Source organism: Carlito syrichta, unplaced genomic scaffold (genome assembly GCF_000164805.1).
Source record: "Carlito syrichta isolate Samal-C Ts95f unplaced genomic scaffold, Tarsius_syrichta-2.0.1 Scaffold305660, whole genome shotgun sequence".
NCBI classification, from domain to species: Eukaryota; Metazoa; Chordata; class Mammalia; order Primates; family Tarsiidae; genus Carlito; species Carlito syrichta.
In genome coordinates this window covers 267,239-284,454 of record NW_007249756.1, presented here as the reverse complement: position 1 = coordinate 284,454, position 17,216 = coordinate 267,239, and positions in this window count along the sequence as shown.

Below are 17,216 nucleotides of genomic sequence, written 5' to 3'. Positions count from 1 at the left end.
AAATACTACGCAGCTGTAAACAAGAGGTAGGAGTATCTTTGTATGCAAAATGGGAGAGATACAAGGGTGCATTCAGTAAAGAAAGCAAGAGCACACAGGTAGAATGCTACCTTTGGTATATGAAAACAAAGAGAGGTAAGAATATAGTATATTAACACATGCATACAAATATTCTGGAACTAATAATAATAATTTTCAAGAAGGTGAGAGACTAGAAAGAATACAGGTGAGAGCACGAGGTATAGTACCTGCTAAAAGTAAGATGTTCTAAAAAATTTAAAAACTAAAAAAGAGTTTAAGAATTTTAGAGCTGCTTGTTCACATGACTATATGTAAGGTGATAATATCTTGGCAATAATCTAATAAAATATGTTAATATTTTGAGTCTTATTTAAAGCAAAAAGTAATTAGTAGATAATTTAGTACATTGTTGAATTAGAGTTGAGTATTTTACACAAATTCAAAGTAACTGCTTGCTATAATTCTTTTTTTTTTTTTTTTTTTTGAGATGGAGTCTCACTCTGTCACCCAGACTAGAGTGCAGTGGCTGCTCCCAGCCTCGACCTGCTGGGCTCCGGCGATCCTTTCGCCTCAGCCTTCCAATAGCTGGAACTACTCGTCTGTCTTAATTCTTAGACGTGAGTTTAAAAAATATTACACAGGAAATTTTCAGCCAGATGACCATTTCTTTTTAACCATTAGAGGATGAAAATGCGACCTTTTTCTGAACTCGGGAAAAGCCTGAGAACTGCTGAAAGTAGAGAAACTTTTAAGATTAAGCCCATTCTTTCAGTTATTAATGTATCAGTACATAATGAGAACTTCTTATAAGACAGCCAATACTAAAAGTGCCAAGAAAATATAAGTAAATGCTGTTGTTTAAAGGATTCCATGAGACACTAGATATCTAGATACATACATAGCTAACTAAATGCAATGTGTCGTAAACTTGAAGCACTCTTTAAAAATGAGAGATGACAAAGGAACATGTAACATATCTAGAAAAAAATAAATTCATTTTTAAAAATAGCACATCAAAAAGATTTTTATGTTTAGTCTTGTTCACTCTGAGCCTCAGAAGTCTTGATACTAAGAGTGACCTAAGGACATTCAATGAAGATATCAATTCCTGGAAGTGATGAGCATAGTGATTACTGGTACATGCTAGCTACACAGGCTTAAGTCTGAACTCCACTACTTAATAGTTGGGTAAGATTGAGCATTACTCTTCAGAGAACAGGATAATTGAGAGCAATGCACTGCATCAATTAACAAGAGGATGTTTTACTTTAGTGAAAAAGAAAATGTATTCCACTCTGACAGTAAAGAAGAAACACCTAAAAACAATGACTCTTTTAATGGCAGTTGGGACTATGGCTAGACAACAGAGGATAGTGACTGTAGATACAATTCATATACGCAAGCATATTTATATACATGGAAATAACTGTATAGGTCCAGGTATATTTGGCTGAAAAAGACAACACACCACTAGAGAAGGAGAAAACGACTGACTTGCCTAGATGCCTAAATTTAAAAAGTATTAGCTTTTTCCTCTGCCTCTAGTGAAACCATACCTCAATGTCTACTCTATAACTAATAATACAATAATATTTCACAGATAAAATTAAGAATGTATAAAATGAACCTAAAACTTATTAAGGAGATTAAAGAGACAAAGTTTTGACTAACAATACTAAAAACAAGTATTAAATTGTATAAATTTCTCGAGTATGAATATTGATGATTTAAATATTTCCTCCAAGTCTGTGGCTTTTCACTTTCTTAACAGTATCTCTAATTATTGTATTTGAAATATGAATAGTACTAGTATTATGATGAATTTCTAATGTTCTATATTTTTTAAAAGAAAAATCAACTAATGAGGACAATGGAAACTTTTCTTTAATGGATAATTTAAAAATGATAGCCATGGATATTATAAAATCAAATAGCAAATTTTTTATACTGCCACAGTTTTATCTTCAATCTGAACCCTAGTCATGACAATAATGTCTAGAATCACAGATATTCCCTATCATATATTTAATTTTGAAGAACTTTAAATCTTTGAAAAGTGACAAAGGTAACCGACACATCTATGAAATAGGACATCAATCTGCCTGACTTGGCTTTCGAAAAACAGTAAAAGGGAACATTTTCAAATAGTGAGCTGTCTCTTTTATTTATTGATCTTCAGCCCAAAATAAGGCCATAGTAAAATGCTCTCTCCATATCTTTTTCAGTGTATGAAAACAGGGTTATAGATCAATTGATTTACCATCACAATTGATTAGTTACTTTCCCTACTATCTCTACTGTGACACAAGACATGCTGTCATATAGATCTTTCATTAGGAAAGTCATTGAAAAGCTAAGGTTCATTGCATGCTTAAATGGTTTGTAGCCCACTCATTAAGCCATTAACTAACCATTAATATTGCTTAACCTCAAACCCTACAGATAAAATAAGTTATTGCCATTTTATCTTCCAAATGCACCTTTGCAAATTGAATAAGTACATAATTTTGTTACAATCTGACTTAATATTCAGACTTGCCAAAGAATTCGGATATTGGAGCTATTAACACTTACAAGATTTATATGTGTATTCCTTTATATGCATATCCCCAAAACAGAAAAAGTAGAAGACTAACACAGATGTATCATTTAAAAATGCTTTTTTTGTCACCCATTTAATTTGTTTTTAATATTTTTCTACATGTTATTGCTATTATCAATAGCATTTATTTCAATGAGAAATTTTCTTTGTGATGTGCTTAACCAATGGCAGCAAAAACAAATAAATAAAATCTCTGTAAAAAGAAACAATTTTAAGATGGCTTAATATCTTTGTGGTCAAGCTTTAAGTTCAAGTGGGTAAATGATTATATATAACATCTAACAATTCCCTATGTTTCTTTTGAAATAAAACCAGAGAAATTAGAATGCATCTCAGTTGCTATAAAGAATGAATAGACGATATTTTGTACATTTTAGACAGGATGTAACATAGGTGGAGGTACTCATCCAAATCTTTGGATTGCCACATCGCTAATACTCTATCAAGTCAACTATAACAAACATACAAGTTATCGCATATAACTTTTTTTTTAAGTCAGGGTCTCACTCTGTTGCCCAGGCTAGAGTGCAGTGGTACATCATGGATCACCACAGCCTTGACCTCCTGGGCTAGGTGATCCTTCTGTCTCAGTCTCCCAGCTCCCAGACGAGAGCCACTATGCCCAGCTAATTTTTGACTTTTTGTACAGACGAGGTCTTGCTATTTTGCCCAGGTTGGAAAACTTTTTTTTTTTTTTTTTATTGAGTTGGAGTCTCACTCTGTCGCCCAGACTGGAGTGCAGTGGCCGCTCCCGGCCACCGCAGCCTCGACCTACTGGGTTCTGGCGATCCTTCCGCCTCTGCCTTCCGAGTAGCCGGAATTACTGGCGCGTACTACCACCCCCGGCTAATTTTTTGATTTATTGTAGAGATGAGGTCTCGCCTGCCCAGGCGGGTCTCGAACCCGCGGGCTCAGGCAATCCACTCACCTCAGCCTCCCAAAGGCGCAGGATTACAGGCTGAGCCACCCAGCCCGGCTGGAAAACTTTCTATAAGTTATTTTTTTCAGGCAGATTTTTTCAGACAAAAAGTAACCATAATGGAACTCAATTATTTCTTTTAAATCTAGAAGAAAAAAGTGAGCACTTGAACAAGAGCCCCATAAATATAATGGCGGATGTGTGAAAAAGAATATGAGCAGAGTAGAATGTGCAATTAAAGAAGCTATAAATAAAGTTTACAGTTCATATAAAAGAGTGTAACAAAACCACAGGAGACACTGCATAGTAGGTAAGTAAATGTAAATGACCTTTACCAATGCATCTAGAATGGGGACGAAATGGAAATATATGTAGCAAGTATACTGAAATATTGCCACTCAATGTCAGTTTAGTCACATCAGGGCTGATTTTCATTTTATTTTTCAGTTTCTCACTACTTCAACCTTTAGCATTTCTTGGACCATTAAAATTAAGTACTAGTTCATGTGACATCTCACGAATGAATGAAGGCTGTGTACATATAATATGATTACTTCTAGAAAATTTATGTGTGCAGTTTACAAAATAACATATAAATGGATAATCAACCTAAAAGCCCAACCTTATAAGACCTAAAACATTTGATTGTAGTTTGCATTTATTAAAATCATTTATAACAGCTCAGTCTTTCTGCATGGCCAGTCAGGGCCTGCACTAGTCTCTTATAGGCAGGTAAATGTGATAAGCAGAAAGTTAACGCCTTGGGCCATACCTTTCTGAGGCATTTTAATTATTTTCAATATGCAGTGAGGACAATGACACATGTCCAAAGAATCATGCAAATATCCCTTTGCTGAAAATATGTCCTATACCCTGAGGCATATGAGAGGGTGAAAATGAACTTTGGAAGAGTTAAGAGTTCGTACCATTGCATGAAAGGACGAAGATGCCAGGACCCAAGGCCTTTTAAGTGTAACTATTCTGTCTGTTTTTTTCCCATATACCTACTCAAATCTCCTGTCCCTTATTCAAAAGTGTATATGCCTGAGATTCTGTCTTTGGAACAAGATGAGGAAAGGCAAGATGATAGTCTTACTTATTTATTTCATAAAGCTGACTTCTGAATTACCTAGAAAGCAAGAAGATGGCATCTGGAGGGAAGTCAGCCTCTTCTTTGTCTTTTCTCAAGATTGATCCTAAAAAATTATGACTTACAGTAGACACAGGGAGTTCTTTTCTAGGCCAGTGTTAGAGAAAAGGAACCCATTAGAGGGACATGAGTCATAGTGCTGACTCCTAGATCCTTTCAGAGTATTTACATTGCTCAGGAAATGTCACAAGCTGAGAATTTTTGCTCCAAGTTTCTTCTTAGACATCCTAGCTTAAGAGCAGAAACTCCGTGGTATTTTCCTGAGGTGATACTGGAGACTCACAGCAATCTGGGAGAGCATGAGGAATTCAGATAGTGCTGTGTCCTGTGGAGGAAATCCTGGAGCATAGTATGACTCTTCATAGAGATTTCCCTAGTAGATAGGACATTGGATCAAAGTGTAACTCAAGGACAGCGTCCCACATGGGGACCACAGGCAGTGAAGCACCAGCCCTGACTTTCCACTCTTCAAAATCAGTCTAGTTATATTGAATACTCAGTTGAAACACCCTAAGCTGCTCAGGGTTTAGGAGCTAAACTTGATTATATGGCATTTCTAGGGTGTGTCCAATTAAGAAGTGCCCACAGAAAACCTTGCAGCTAAGAGATATGAATAAATATTTTCAGAATTAGTCAGGTGTGACTGTTCAGGGGGACCTCTGATCAAAGCAACTTTATAGTTCCCCCAAGGTTGTCTATGGTTGTTAACAGGGTATTGACACTGAGTTGAATTTCTTTTGTTGCTCTTCATTAGAATGTTTCATTATCTGCAATTGGGTGTAAGTCTGGCATTTTGAGGTGACCGATTGACACAGAGGCTTTATTATGGAACTTTTTATAACCAAAGAAGTCCTCTGGTCTGCTAGATTCCTTCACTGACTAGCAATACCCTATAATAAAAATAAGAAAATTATCTACTTATCATCTATCCATCATCTATCCTCTTTCACATCTCTCTTCCCTGTCCCCGCTATAGAATGTAGTGTCCTCTTAGGGACATCTTAAGGTAGCAATTTAATTTAAGTAGTTCTCATAAACACAAATAACCCAGAAAATACTAGCAGAATTATCTCCCCCTTTTTATGTGAGTAAAGAGTTTTTAATTGAATTATCAAAATTTTCGATTTTAGATATCTAAACCAAGAGTAAAGGAACTAAAAAAAAAGAGAGATTTGGTTTCTTTTCTATTTCAGAAAAGTTTTGTCGCCTAATTTCTGATTTTTTTAGTATAATATTTTCTAAACAATGCCTGCAATTAAGAAGACTACATAATTTACCAAGCGCTAAAATATTTTTAGTTTTCTGAGAAGATTATTTTCATGAGAATGCAGTTATAAAATCAAGTGGCATAAAACAAAATCTCTTCATGCTAAAATTGTATTAATAATTAATTGGAGGAAAAGTATTTCACCATGACAAACGAGAGACTGGATGGAAGGAATGATGCCATTTCGTGGCAGAAATAATATAGTAATATGCTGTTAAATACAAAACATCATATTAAATTTTACAGTTAAAATACAAAGGCATCAAACTATATTAAAATTCAAATTGATGTTTGCTAAAATTCTGGTACTGGAGATGATAATTAGAGTTTTGCCAATATAATTATTAAAATGAGGGGAAACAAGGAAAATGTTTAGTAGAAATATAAAAACTGTTTTTCTGGGGAAAATTCTGGTGACCAGTAAAGCAAAGCAATATGAAATTATAGGGAAAAAAGACACATGCTGTTGGCTTATTGTGATAAAGATATGATTTTAATAAAAGTCAAGTTCATGGTCAACAAGGACACAGGTCTAATAGCAAAGAAACTTTGATGCTAACTTGTGTAAGCGTAATTGCATTACATTAAAACATGATGGCTAAATTAACAGTAGTTATTAACCTTTAGAACAGAGATGCCTGTGAGAGTATAAAATGCTCATTGAAGACAGCTGGGAAGAGCCAATTATATAGATTTACAAATGCAGACACTTCATTTGTGTGATCTTTAATAAAGGCAGTTCCTAAGAACCAAAAATTTTAAATTAAATATTGTTTTTATAAGTGAAATATTAGGTAGTTAAAAAAACGTACAAAATATATGCAAAAGAAAGATTAAAAGAGAGTGGTATACTCTACAAATATACATGGCACCCTGTTTGAGAAAAATTACACTATTGTTACCTATTTAAGGTGAATGCTTTGTTTTGTCCCTCATCCTGTCCCCTCCTCAGAATTAATCACCATTCTGAATCCTTAGGAAGGGGTAGTTTCTATAACCCTTGAAACTGTCAAACGTCACAGAACCTTACCAATGTAGTGAGTGTGAAATGTCATAATTTTCCTTAACACTAGTAATGGCATCTTTTAATGAGCTAATAGGCCATTTGAAGTTCCTCTTCTGAGAAGTGTTTAACACTTTTGTTCATTTTTATATTAAGCTATTGGTCATTTATTTATTGATTTGTAGATGTATGTATTCTAACAGAACACTTTATTACTTGTGTACTGTAAATACCTTCTCTTAGTCTGCAGTTTGCCTTTTTTTTTCCTCTTTATGATGACTTGGATGAAAAAAAAATTCTTGCTTTTAATGTAATGATATTTATTCTTTTATTTTTGCATTTTTGTTCTATTTAAAATTTACCTTCCTAGCTGGGTTCGGTGGCTCAGCTTATAATCCCAGCATTTTGGGAGGCTGAGGTGAGTGGGTTGCTTGAGCCCACGGGTTTAAGACCAGCCCAGGCAACTTGGCGAGAGCTTGTCTCTACAATAAGTCAAAAATTAGCCAGGCATGGTAGTGCACACCTGTAGTTCCGGCTACTTGGAAGGATCACCTGAGCCCAGCAGGTCAACGTTGGGGTGGCCGTGAGCATGCCACTGCACTCTAGCCTGGGCGATAGAGTGACTCCAACTCAAAAAAAAAAAAAAAAAAAAAAGAAATCTACCTTCCTACCTACAAGTCATAAAGGTACTAACCTATTATTTTTTAATAGTTTTATAATTTTGATAAAATTATTTGTCATGAACCCAATTGGAACTAATATTTATTTCTGAAATATCCACAAAGATACCCATTATTGCAGCCCAATGTTTTGAAAATGTATCCTTTTATTACTGATCTTTGAAGCCTCTCCTTTCACATGTGAGCTAGTTATTTCATCTAGTTTTTTTGTCTCTATAGACTGTTTTAGGGGCTCTATACAGTTTTATTGGTCAAATTATCTATCTCTTTGCCAATCATTCCAACTTAATTATTATGACTTTATAAATATCTTGCTATCTGGTAATGTAAGTTCCTTCACTTTTTTTTACTTTATGGATGTCTTGGAGATTCTTGGCACTTTTCTTTTCTAAATACATTTTAGAAATAGATTTAGCAAGTTTCACAAAAATTACCTTTGGATTTTTATTACAATTGTGTTGACTCTACAGGTTAACTAAAAAGCAATGGACAACTTTTAATTTGAGCCTTCTAATTCACACATATGGTATATCCTTTAGCTATTTTATTGTCTTTCTATTTGCTTAATCAAGATCTTACAAATATTTTGATTTATCATGATATACTGTATAATAACTGTTTCTTCAGCTTTATTAAGTTTAATTGACAAAAACAATACATGTTACAGTGTACAATGTGATGTTTTAATATAGGCATGCATTGTGTAATTATTAAATAAAGCTAATTAACATAGCCATCACTTCACATACTTAGTATTTTTGTGTGTGTGATAAGGATATTTCTAAAAGATAAAAAAAATTGACATTCCATACAACCTGGCAATCCTCTTTCTGGGAATGTACTTGGAGGAACTCAAACCATTCTACAAAAAAGATAACTGCACAGGCATATTTACTGCAGCAGCGCTATTCACAAGAGCAAAAACACAGAATCAACTGTATTGCCCATCGAAAGTGGACTGGATTTTAAAAAGTACATATACATGATGAAATATTACACAGCCATAAAGAAGAACAAACTTACGGACTTCACAGCAACTTGGATGGATTTAGTCTATTATACTCAGTGATCTATCACAGAAACAAAGAACTGAGTACCACATGTTCTTACTCATAAGTGGACCCTGATCATTTATCATAATACTGTATGAACGGAATTGGCAGTAGCAGGTCACTGCCAGGGGTGAGGGGTGGGGGCATACGGCACTAATAAGTGTACCTGATCCCAAACCAGACAGAGTGAGGACCAATGGGAGGCCCGAATTTCACCTGTACGATGATCACTTATATACCTAACCCTGAATTTTTCCCCACATCTTTAAAATTAAAAAAAAAAAAATTTCAAGTCTACTTTCTTAGCAATTTTGTATTTCGTTTTATTAAATTTTATTTTATTATAGAGTTTGGGTACAAATGAGGATTTGCTACATAGGCTGCATGCAGGTGACGTTTGGGCTTCTGGGTGTCCCTCACTCCCCCTGGTAGTGGATCAGGCACCCTTTGTGTTGTCACATGTCCCCCACCCTCCTCCCTCCTTCCCTACCCTAGCAGTGTCCAGCAACTCCTCCCTTGTACTAGTGTGACTAATGTTCAGGACCCACTTATGAGTGAGAACATGGGATAACCAATTCTTTGAGCATTTCTCAAGTATACAACACATTATTATTAACTGTAGTCATTATGCTGCACAATAGATCTGCAGAATTTATTTGTCCTAACAGAAACTTTGTACCCTTTGACTAACTTCTCACTATAGTTTTTATTTTTATTTTCTTTGTGGAGAAAGGGTCTCACTTTGTTTGCCAGGCTGGTCTCAAACTTCTGGACTTAAACGATCCTCCTGCTTCAGACTCCCAAAAGGCTGAGATTACAGGTATGAGCGCCAAGTCCAGCCCCCATTATAGTTTTTAATGCTACTGTAAATTATAGCCTTTATTAAATTATAGTTCTAAATAATTATTACTGCCATAAAGTAATAAAACTGATTTTTGTATGTTTTTAAAGAGAAAAAAATTAAAAAATCTAAATCTAATAATTTATCTGTAGATTCTTTTGTGTTTTCTGTTTATAGTCAATCATATGATTTGCAAATAAGAGCAACTTTGTTTTTATCCTTTACAAGTTTTATAAATTTTAACTTTTTTGTCTTGCTATTTTGGCTAGAATATCCAGTATAATGTTGAATAGAAATGATGAAGCTATGTGCATTTATTTATCCCTTAACATGTTTTCAATATTACACAATTAAATATGTCTACTGTAGAGCTCTTTTGTTTTGTAAATATTAGCTGTGAAGTTATTCTTTGCTAATGTTGAATTTTCATATATCATTCTTTTGCATTTTTCAAAATGATTATTTGAGCATTCTCTTTAAATCTGTAATATAATGAATAACATTAATTGTTTTCTAATCCTGCATTTCTGGAATGAACCTTATTTTATCTTGGTGCTCTATCTTATTTGTACATTGTGAGATTTAATTTACTAATCTTAGAGCTTGAATTTTTGTATCTTTGTTCATTGACAAACTGGGTAGAAATCCCTTGTTTTCTATACACAGGACTAGTTTGTGTAAAATTGAAATTATTTGTTGTTTGAATATTTGATAGAATTCACCAGTATAACCATCTGGGCCTGGTATTTTTTTGTGTGTAAAGAGAATTATATAATAATTGAATGTATCTAATCATTAAATAATTACTCAGGCTTTTAGTTGCATCTTCAATCAATTTTGGCATATTTTATAAGTGTTTGTAATTTTCTTTTCAGATGTAATTACATTGTTTTCATAACATTTCAATTTTTTTAAGTATATATACTGAAATCACTTATTTTCCTAATAATGTTTACTGTGTTTCCTTCATTTTCAGTAGTTCAGGTTTACTGTAGATTTTCTAATTTTATTATTCCTTTCAAATAACTAACATCTGGTTTTGTTGATCCTTCTCTTTAGTATATTTTTATTCTCTATCTCATTAACTACTGTTTTCTTATTATTATTTCTTCCCTCTACTTGCTTTGGTTTATTCTACGTTTAATCTATATTTTTACCCTTTTCTCGAACAACATAAGAATCTGGCATTTCAAGTCAATCAACCCCAGCTGGTTATATGATATTTTAATTGTTTATTATCTCTATTTTGCACAGCCCATCCAAAGGCATTATTACGTTTTTAAATATATATTTACTCATATGTTTATTATGTCCTCTTCACATCTGCTGGTTGGTGAGAGACCCCATCTGTGATTGCTTTCAGCCAAAGTATATCCATTAGAATGTCATTTAATAAGAGTCTGCTGGTCAAACACTTGGTTCGCTTTTTTCCTTTTATCTGAAAATATATTTATCCTCATCTGGATAGATACTTTGCTGGGCATGTGAGTTAGATTGGTTGTAAGTTTCTCTTAGTCCACTGAAAATATCATTCTATCGACTTCCCCTTTTGTTTCCTATTTCTGTTGTCTTCCCCCCTATTGTTGCTACATAGAAATTATTTTTTCTGCATCATTGTCAAGGTTTTGAAGGTAATCTGTCTCTTTTCTCTGGCTAGTTAGGTCTTTTATTTGACTTACATATTCTGAAATTTCACTATGATATGCTGAGATGTAAATTTTTTTATTTTGCATTATTAGGGTTTATCAGACATTTAAACCTGTGGATTGTCACTTTAAATCTGGTCGGGCATGGTGGTTCACGCCTGTAATGCCAGCACTTTGAAAAACCAAGGTGGGAAATCACTTGAGGCCAGGAGTTCAAGACCAGCAGCTTAGGCAACATAGCGAGATCTATCTCTACAAAAAATAAAAAATATAAGTAATAAATAATAAATAAGGAAAATTCTTAAATCAATAATCTAAGCTCCTACTCCTACTTTTAAATAATTTAAAAGAGGAGATGCAAAATAAACACACAGAAAGCAGAAGAAAAAATAATAAATATGAGTAAAAATAAATTAAACTGAAAATTAAAATAATGAGAAAATTAATGAAATAAAAAACAAATTATTTGAAAAGATCAATAAAGTTTAAAAATCTGTTAAATACAAGTATTGTATTTTTTGTACATTATAATTTTAATACCCGTGGTTCAACTGATTCTGTTTCTGCTGTTTGTTTTAATTTGAGCTCATAGTAGTCTATTTTCTGATTTTTAGCTGACAGCTCACTCTTATTTCTTGAGCATTTGTGAGAAATGTGTGGCCTGAGTTGAAGATGGTTTCCTTCAGAGAGAATTTTCATTTGCTTTAGCCAAGTGTCTGGAGAGTACTATGAGTTCAGGGTTACTCTAAATTATAAGATTCAGAATTTTGCTTTGTTTTTCCTATCAGATAAGATAAATTTGGGATATAGACCCTCTGAAACCTCAATTGTAGTTGTGAATTCTTGGAGAAGCATTTGCTTTTCTTACCAACAAGGTATTTTTTGTTTTTTATTTTTTTATTGCTTCCTGCAAGGGGTGGAAGGGAAGCACCTTTCATTCATTCATATTGTGAGGTTACAGCCCACTGGGGTTTTTCAGATTGATACAGGGAGGTTTCCCCAAAACTCTTCACCTTCGGCAAGGGCCCTGAGCTATGCCTCCTACTGCCCAACTCTTGAGACTGTACAAATCAAATCTGAAAAATTGCTTAGTTTTGCAAAAGACCATCAGACAAAATCTGAAAGATTCATTGCTTTCAGTAAAGTTTGTTTTGAATCTGAAGTCGCATCTTATACCCTGGGTACCTCTTATTTTAGAACTAAGTTAAAACACATTACTAAATATATTCCTCATCTTTGGAATAATCATTAACTTACTCCACCTGTCCTGAATCAAATATAAGCTATTAATGTAATGGGATAGGTGAAGAATTAATGTTTCCTAATCTTAGTTGATTTAGATTGAAAGATAGTCACCAAGAAAAATTATTATTAATTACACAATTATTTTATTCAAGTAAGATCCCTGAACTTCTACAATAACATATATACTAATTTATTTAGATATTAAAGTGTTCTTATTGGCATTTTAGAGAAAATTCTTGCTGACTAGAAAGTTCTAGTTGAGTAGTACCTTACAACCCATTTAGAACATAATGTGGGAGACAATTTTCCATTGACCTCTTATTTCTGCAAGTGAGGCACTGATCCTCTTTCATTCTGGACTGTTTTTTCAAGGATATGTATACAATGAAATAGTTTTTGAAGGGATAGATACTGTCTCTTTCCAGAACAAAAGGTAGACATTCTTACTGCCTGTGATAAAATTAAATATTTGGATTCCCTAAACCCAGGGGTCCTTCCCTGTAAAGCAACTCACTGTGTGTGCAAATGTTCTCTGATCCACTGTATATTATTTTATGGGAATTGGTACATGGAGAACCAGTGCAAAAGTACTGAGCAAAAGCTGAGCTTATTTCTGTGAATTATAAACTATCCCTCAACTCTGACCCAGGATATTATGCCTTATGCCAGCGTCCAATAAACTGTGATGTGGCATAAAGATAAGAACAATAGACACAGGGGACACCTAAAAGGGGCAGGGAGGCAGGAAGGAAAAGTCTGACACACTACCTATTGGGTACCATGATTGCCATTTGGGTGGCAAGTTCAGTGGAAGCCTAAACCTCGCCATCATGTAATATACCTAGGTAACTAACCTGTGAATGTACCCCCTGAAGTTAAAATAAAAATAAATAAACTGAGAGATGTACTGAAAATGGTCATGTTTTAATAAAATTTTTGCTTTTTTTTTTTTCTTATTTATTCAATTGACATCTACATGTTGACTATTAGAAGATATTACGCCAAACCTTGGGATTACAAAAATAAGTAAAGGTATTAGCCCTTGAAGTGCTAATTGGGAAGAAATTTAGCATTTCTGAAATGTCTACACGGCTATATTCTCCAGGAACAACAGACTGAGGAAACCATAACGGAGATCTGTGAGAGGTGGGAGGTGTGGGTGACTTGAGGGCTGAGGGGCTGTGGACAATAAGGAGCTAAGGTTGACACTGGCATTTACTATTTTGGGACAATGCCAGTGCATGAGCAAGTGAGGATATTATTTACAAAGCAGGGACTGGAGAGGAATAGATTGGCAAACAGAAGACGGGAAAAGACTCATGGATGATTGCAAAATGCCTGTGGGCTTGGAGGTGGAGACATTAGTTGACAGTTGGATACACACACCAGGAACACAAAGGAAAAGTTCAGGAGGAAAGCTTTTTCTAGAAAGGTAGTAGTGGTCTTTGTTGATTTTGTTGTTAGTGTTTCAGAGAATCTCATTAATTTCCATTTTTATGTTCCTGACTGTAGTCTGCATTGTTTTCTGTAATTCAGAATGCTCTTTGTAGAATAGTTGGCACTCAATTTTATGAAGGTACTATGGATTCCTTAAAAGAGTGCATTCTTTTTTGAAATTGATAACTATATTAATAATATATTTTCAATTATATAAAAATCTGTCCCTTGTTTTTGCTTACATTTGTCAAAACATGAAAGATAAAAGTTGTACATTTATATTGCACTTCTATCAATTACGTGTATGGTCAATTTGGGGGGAAAAAAGAAACTGTGATAGTCTTACTTGCTAATTGGCAAGTAGGGTAAAACTCATACATTTCATAATTCTTGGTTCATAAATACTGAATAAGTTGATCAAATAAATAAACCAATCATTTAGAATCACTACTCAGGAGTTATAAGAGTACATTAAAGCATACAAAAATTAATAAGTGAGAAAAGACACAGGTGCCCAGATGAAACCATAACTATTGAGTATATTTTGAGAAAGGTGTCAAACAATTTACATATTTTAAGTGCAAGAGAATAATTTACATTGTTATATTTTATATACCACTTAAGTGCGGATGCCTCTTACATATTGTCTTACATCCTCTGGACCTCAAATTTGATTCTTGCCATGCTCTGGGATTGGGCCAGGAAACCTGCATCCAGTTCCCTCTGTCAGTGCCACTCCTGAGATCTTATGAATGAATGTATGAGTTCTTGTTAAAGCTCAGTGCAGATAAAGGCAATAGCATTCTATGCATACAATACATAAGAGTAGTAATAATAGAAATGTGGGCTATCCAGGCATCAAGTGAAAGACTGAAAAAGTAGATGATAAATTGTGGAAGGTAGTTGAATCAAGGAGAAAAATTTTTACTTGAAATAGATTTTGACAACAAAATAAACATGTGAAATTGGAAATATGAAGGCAAAAATAAAAAATAACATCTTAAGTTTACTGACATCTGAGTAAAGAAAAATGAAAGATCAGTATATTCTTGGTTGTTTTGAAAATATTAAGAGAAAATATAAATATCAGCTTATGGCCTAAAATTCTTAATGAGAAGTTCTGTAAGAAGGAGATGTGTCTTTCCTAAACAAAATTTTGTCAATAAACTCAAGGCTTATCTATTATAAGAACATGTGCCAAATATCAAAAAATGGACTTTTAATCAAAGATAACTATGAAAGTGTTTCTTAAAACTATATAAGTAACATAATAATGTCTCATATTTCCTAGGGCTTTCTTTCAGAAATATTCTGAAGAGCTCATTTTAATTTGTTAAAAGCAAGAAGGTTAAGAAAGGAATAGGTCCAATGTCTGGAAGAGATACTAGGAGAACTGTTGTAAGTAATTCATATTTTGTTGATTGTTTTACCCAAGAAAATTATCTTTGCCCTGAACAGGTAAGAACAAAACTACCCATAAGATCTTAAAAACTCAAGATAGGTTGTAATAAGCATTTGCTGCTCAAAACTCACCATATTTAAGAGTGGAATAAGATGAAACAAGGTTTAAGTTTAACAGAATCTTGGACCTATAGCATCAATTGGGGCAGTTTCAGGTGAACAGCTTATATGCTTACTCTATAAAGTTTTCTGGCACTCTAAATGAGTCTCCTGAAAATATCAGACCCAAGGCATACCAAATAATCAAAAAAGACATCAGAACACATCCTTTAAGTAAGCTTTGTTCTTTTTCTCCCCCAGTGGAAAAAGAGTTCAATATCTCAAACAGCTCAGCAAGGAGAACAGGAGATACTACTTAAAGCCGCCTCCCTGTGAATTCAGAGGTTAGGGTTTTTAAAGGGAATTTGGCAGGCAGGGGGGCTAGGGATTGTTGATTGGTTGATGATGTAACGGGGGGGTTTCAAAATTGCCTTCAAGTTGCAGAGCTGGTTTCTGGGGGTGTGGGAATCATAGGTCTAGTGGAGCCAACTTCCTGTTATGTGTTCTGAGCCCTGGTGGGGCCTCAAGTCAGTCAGGGCACAAAGTCTGAAAAATATCTCAAATATCACTCTTATGTTTCACAACAGATGCTACCTATAAAGCAAGTCCTGTGACCATAAGTAACCAATCCCTGGGCAGTGAGCCATTAGAGGGAAGGTATGGGTAGGTGGGATTCCTGTAAGGCCAGAGGTACCGGAGGGCGGGGCGGGCCTCAACAAGATGGCTCCAACCCAGACCACGAGAACAATGGGCGAGAGTGAACCAGCAAAAATGAGTGACCGGAACTAAGACTCCAGCTGCAAAGCCAGCCAGTACCTGTTACAGCGACTCTAGCAACCCCATTCAGCCAATCGCCAGCAGACGTGACAGCTGTCCCAACCAGTGATTGCTCTCCCCGACCCCCTCACAGCTTTCTCAGTGTGCCCTTTATAAACCTGTCACCCATCTTGCTGGGCGCGACTTCTCCGGCTCACAACTACATGGACCGGTGAACCTCGCCCAGGACTGCGCTAAAATATTTTTCTTGACTCCTTTGTTGCCGTTTTGCCTGGTCTGGTTTCGTTTACCTTACAATTCCTAGGTTCTGTTCATGAACCTCTGCTTTTCTATCCATGCAGTCTTAGATCCATTGTTTAAGGGAGAATATGCTTATTTTTTTTTTATTTTTCAATATTTTTTATTATGGTTTTGTAGGGTACAGTTAAGGGTTAGGTGTACAATTACGTTTCATTCAGGCACCCTGTTGATAAGAGGTGTTTTCCCAGCCCCAGACAGATATTTGCTACTGTTAATCCCATCTCCCTGCCCCTCCCCCCAGTTTCAAAATACCGTCAGTCATTTTCTTATAGTATTACATTGGATGTTCAAGGTTCATTATATGAGTGAGAACATGTGATACTCGGATCTTTGTTTCTGTGAGAGGTCACTCAGTATTATAGACTCCAGTTCCATCCAGGTTGCTGCGAAATTCATGATTTTGTTCTTTTTTATGGCTGCGTAGTATTCCATTGTATATATGTACCACATTTTTTAATCCAGTCCTCTTTTGATGGGCAGCATGGTTGTTTCCAGGTTCTTGCTATTGTGAACAACGCTGCGATAAACATACATGTGCAGGTATCTTTTTTATAGAGTGATTTGAGTTCTTCAGGGTATATTCCCAATAGTGGGATTGCGGGGTCATATGGGAGGTTGATATTTACAGCTTTTAGGAATCGCCACACTGCTTTCCACAGAGGTTGCACTAGTTTACACTCCCACCAACAGTGTAGAAGTGTTCCCTTTTCACCACACCCTCTCCAGCAGCTGTTATTTTTTGAGTTGTTGATAATTGCCATTCTGACTGGAGTTAG